This window comes from Ursus maritimus, unplaced genomic scaffold (genome assembly GCF_017311325.1).
Source record: "Ursus maritimus isolate PB19 unplaced genomic scaffold, ASM1731132v1 scaffold_3, whole genome shotgun sequence".
Taxonomy (NCBI): Eukaryota; Metazoa; Chordata; class Mammalia; order Carnivora; family Ursidae; genus Ursus; species Ursus maritimus.
In genome coordinates, this window is record NW_024425563.1 from 28,358,378 (window position 1) to 28,363,829 (window position 5,452).

Here is a 5,452-nt window from a genome sequence, read left to right on the forward strand (position 1 = left end):
CACACACACACACACACACAAGTGTGTATATATACACACATTATAATAATAGTGGCTGTAAGTCCAGGACACGTTATATTCAAGGGACTGTACTGCTTTGCAAACTTTAGCCCATTTAAACCTCACAAGGTGGCCTTTTAGCTCTAATTTTATAGGTGAAGTAACTTGACAATTTTTTAAGACTTTATTTATTCATTAGAGAGAGAGAGAGAGAGTGCATGCGTGTGAGCAAGGGGAGGGGCAGTGGGAGAGGAAGAGATCTTAAGCAGACTCCCCTCTGAGCGCAGAGCCCTTAGCCGGGCTCAATCTCACGACCCAGAGATCAAGACCGGAGCCAAAACCGAAAGTCAGATGCTTAACCAACTGAGCCACCCAGGCACCTTGTAACTTGACAATTTTTATTTAACTAATAAGAACCGACAGCAAGGTTTGATACCATAAGTCTACTGGACTTTAAATAAAGCCCAAGGTTTCCCCACTGGGCTTCAGGAGGTCCCTGCTTCTTAGTGGGAGAGTCTTGCTAAGAAGGCAGCAGGAAAGCATCTGGTGCCTGGAAGGTATGGGATGACATTGAACTTCACCTACTTTACACTCATGCTGTGTTTGTATGGTTATTCACACATGTTTCTCATTATCTAAAAGACAGTTTTTACTAACTCCTTCAAAGTTCTATTAAATTCTGTGATTCTTAGAAGAGTCGGTGTCCATTCCATGATGCCAAAAAGAAATGTCTCTAATAAATGGCAGCTCTACATAAAAATGCAAAAATAGAGGACTGATGGTCTGGTAAAATAAGCATTTGTTCACAAACTTTTATTGAGTTCCTGCTATGAATACAAAAATGAGTAAGGCTTCATCTCTATCTTCAAGGAGTTTACATAGATATATAGACCTAACATGGTTTTTGCAATTATTTGCAATGTTTTTTGCAAAATATATTTTTCCACAATGCACTTACTGAAAGCTGAATTCTGACAATTTGCACGCCACCCCTTCTCTCTTGGTCAAAATGAGGATGCTAGGTATCTATAATATCAAAATATATAAATATAAACTGAGCATCCAAAATTGAGGAACTGGTTTAGTAAACTGTTATGGCTATACAATGGACTACTACACAAAATTAAGAATGGTGCATTAATGATATATTGTATCATTGAGTAAAATAAAATCGACAAACATATATCTACTGTAGTCTCATTTTTGTGAGATATAAGAATATATTTTTAATTAAAGAGAAAGTCCCCAAATCCCATATAGGGAATTTTAATTTTTTCTGTGTGTTTATCTGTGTTTCCTGCCTTTTTAATAAGGCTCATGTAATAAAAACTTGTTTTCAGATTAAATTTAATAAAGATTAAATCCTGGACATAAATGCAATCCTCAATTTTTATTCTCAAATTCAGTCCCAGAAAGTAGAAGAGGGATAATACGTCCATTAAGAAGAAAACCATCCTAGGAATATGCCCTCGGCAAATTATAATAAAGACTTGTTGAATGCAAATGCTCATGATGGAAAAACTAAGAATTCAATCATTCCAGTTTGTGAAAAAAGCCAATGTCATTTTTTAAAAAAAATTTTTTTTAGGTAGGCGCCATGCCCAACGTGGGCCTTGAACTCAAATCCCTGAGATGAAGAGTCGCACACCCTACTGACTGAGCCACCCAGGCACCCCTGCCGTATTTTTATTATATAAAAATGGATTCTTTCAGTCATTTGGTGAGTATTGGGTGAATGAGAGCTTTATGTTAGCCCAGCAATGGAGGTAAAGATTTAGTTACTTCTTTCACGGGCTCCGTGTCCAGTGGGGGAGACGAAGAAGTAAACAGACAACTGTCAGACTGCGGCAACTGCTATGCACTTTGGATGCCTCACTGATTTCGTACTCTGTGGCCACGGCCCCCTCACGAGCACGCAGTCCTGTGCCTGGGCCCCAGCCAGGCTTGACGAGGCTGGAGACAGACTCAGAGATGGAGCCCCAGTCGATGCCAAGTCTGCTTGCGTCTTGAAGAAGGACGGGGAGGCAAGCAAGTGAAGACAGAAGGGAAGAGCATGCCTTGGCAAGGAAATAGCGCGTCATATGTAACGTGGGAGAATGTGGTCTTCCATCGTCAGGGGACATCAAAGAGCTCATTCAGGACAAGAGAAGGAAGCTAGTGGCAGAGAATAAATGCTAAGACTAGCAAGTGCTAAACAGGACCATGCAATGATGAGTGGTTGGGATTTTATTCTAAAAGCAACGGAAAGCCCTGCGAGGTTTTAATAAAATACAAATGACAAAAGTACATAGAAAAGAAAAATCACATTTATCTCATTTGTTATTTAGTCTATTGTCTTTTCTAAAAGGAGATGGTTAAATGTAGATTTTTCCCCCCTAATCAATTGTCTATTATTTACCAGACAGAATGTTATAGTATTTAGTATTGCTGGTAGAAATATAATGAAATTTCCTCACTTTGGGGCAATTCAATTAGAAATTTATGGTCACGTTAAATGTAGCTATTCATCATTGTTGTGCTCTATTTTGTTGTTGTTAAAGGATAAATAATTCTCACAAACATTACATTAAAATAATAAAAACATGCTGTTTGAATGTTAATCTTCAAGAGCGGATGATTATTAGATTAATATTATAGATGGCCAAAAATTCATTGTACAGCCGAGATCAAAGAAGGCCATGTACTTGGAAAAGGTTTTGAGTCCCCAGAGCAAAGGTCCTTCACCTATCTCTTTCATCAAGCAGGACACTATCAGTATAAACTGAAAAGGAAAACTCGATGGATGCATCTGATTGTGTCCTCCGGACATTTTCAAAGGCTTCTGACTGTGGGTCAACTTCAAAAGACACAGAGGCACTGCAGAGACTTGCCCCTGGTGTTCTCTACATTGCTTGAGCCTAACGAACTTCTTTTGCCCCAAAGAAGGAAACTGGAGGGAAGATTCCCTTTTTATACATTAGTAACTCAGTGCATTTGCTTTCAATCCCTACTGCGTGCTATGTTCTCCCCTCAGAGCTGCTAACACAAAGATGAGCACTTTAAAACCCCAATCACGTGCCAAGACCCAGCTCAAATGTCGTTCTCTTAGACAGGCTCTTGACCACCCCAACCAGAAGTGATCTCCCCAAGCTCTGCACCCCTCATCCCCTTGTTCATTCATTTTCTAGAGCTCATAGCACAGACAAACACCATAAAGTGAATCTGGACATTTGTGTATGTGGCTTTGCCATCTATTACCGTGTGTTTTAAAAAATCACTGTCCTTACTGAATCTCAGTATTTCTCATCTGCAAAATGGGGTTATTTGTGTGGGGGAAGAACAGCTATTTTTATTAATTGTTTATTCAGAAGATTTTATTTATTTATTTTAAGAGAGAGAGATAGCGAGAGAATCTCAAGCAGACTCTATGCTGAGTGTGGACGGGCTCAGTCTCACGATCCTGAGAACATGACCTGAGCCGAAATCAAGAGTGGGAAACTTAACTGACTGAGCCACCCAGGCGCCCCAAAAACAGCTGTTTTTATTTTTATTTTTTTAATGTTTTTAAAATATATTATTTATTTATTTGTGAGTGAGAAAGAGAGCACAAGCAGTGGGGCGGGGCAGAGGGAGAAGGAGAAGGAGGGATCCCACAATGCAAGGCTCAGTCCCAGGACCCTGGGATCATGACCTGAGCCAAAGGCAGACACTTAACTGACTGAGCCACCCTGGTGCCCCAGAAGAGCTGTTTTTAAATGCTATTTTATAAATGTGGTAACTGAGATTCAGAGAAGTTAAATAGCTTACCTATAGCTAGAAAGTTAATAAAAAAATATTTCTAAAAATCTAAGTCTTGTATATTTTCCATTATTCTGCAATTACCTCCTATAACATTGAATCTATAAAAATAGTAGAAAAATTATATCTCAATACATACCTGCTTCATGAATCTCTTCCTTTCCAGTATATGAGGAAAACACCTGCCTAGAGAACTTGTATTGCTGTTCTCGAAAATTATTTTGTAAGTAGTCCATCAGCATGACATAACCAGACTGTTGCATTGTAAGAACTTCACAAAAAACAGCCAACTGGAAAAAAAATCATTTAACATACAATTTAACATATCTGCTTCAAAGGCATCTGGAAATGCTTTAAAATAGGTATTCAGTAGTAAAGTTTAGAAAATAATTATTTTTAAATTGCTTCAAATTACTGCCTTTGTTTGAATTGCCAAGATTACCTGGCTTTCAGAGATGCTAACTGTATCTTTAAAAATAATCCAGTCGACAGTGTCTGTGCAGGGAGGAGATGTCAATGAGCCATTGTAAGTGTAATACTTGTCAGTTGAGTTTGGCAGAAGGTTCAGCAGTATGAAGGGATCTAATGCAGCCTGTTTCCCTACAAAGTAACAACAGTTGGAATCTCAATACTGGAGCTTAGCACTTCAAAGCTTCTATGAAACAGAGATATTTGGTTTGTTATAGATTAAATAAGAAATGAAATTTTAAGACAATTATATTTCAAAATGGTGATAAAACCAGCATATTCTGAATTTCCTTACATGTATCACTACATAGGGTTAAATGTTTCAACTTTATACTAGCAAGATACTGGAGAGATTATTTTACATATAAAAGATATTCAGAAATCATATAACCATCTTAATAGATATAGTAAAATCATTGGAGAAGACTTATACCAGTTTGTAGAAAATAAAAACAAAACCTTATTGTGGTGAAGATTATCTTCAAAAACCTATAATAAATACTGTATTTAAGAATGACTTACTGGGCAAGCTTCCCCTAGAGATAAAGAATGAGACAAAAAAAATCCTGCTATCACTATTTCTAATTAACACTGAACTGGAGAACTGGGCCAGTGCAATAAAGTAAGAAAAAGAAAAAAAGTCATAAAGGTAGGATATGAACAAATGATACCATCATATTTTGCAAATACATGATTGTGCATGTAAAATATTGAAAAGAATTTACAGGCTTAGAATTAATAAGTGTGTTTAGTAAAGTCACTGTACATAAGACCAATATACCAAAATTAATTATATTTCTACGTACCAATAACAAGCAATAGAAAAGGAAATTTAAAACAATGTAACTCATAACAACAAAATATCAAATATAAGTAAATCTAACAAATGATGTGTACAACATCTATGTTGAAAATTACAAAACTTTCTTGAAAGAATTAGATAAAACCTTAAAATGATGGGAAATACCAAATCTGTGGGTTGGAAGATTTAGTATTGTGAAGGTGTTGATTGTCCCCAAATTGATTTATGGAGTCAACAAATCTTATCGAAATCCCAGAGACTTTTGTACATGTGTGTATGTGTGTGTATTTACTGACATGCTGATTTTAAAATTTAAATTGAACGGAAATGAAAAGAACAGTTAAGGCAATTTTGAGCAATAACAAAGTTACTGGAGAACTTTCATTACCAGGTAGGAAGACCTAT

At 36.8% G+C, this 5,452-nt stretch overlaps 1 protein-coding gene across 1 annotated transcript in view; it reads right to left on the minus strand.

The window, feature by feature from the left end:
- The window catches only part of PTPRZ1 (protein tyrosine phosphatase receptor type Z1), a 114,639-nt gene that overhangs the window by 60,826 nt on the left and 48,361 nt on the right, over window positions 1-5,452 (minus strand). The window lies entirely within an intron of this gene.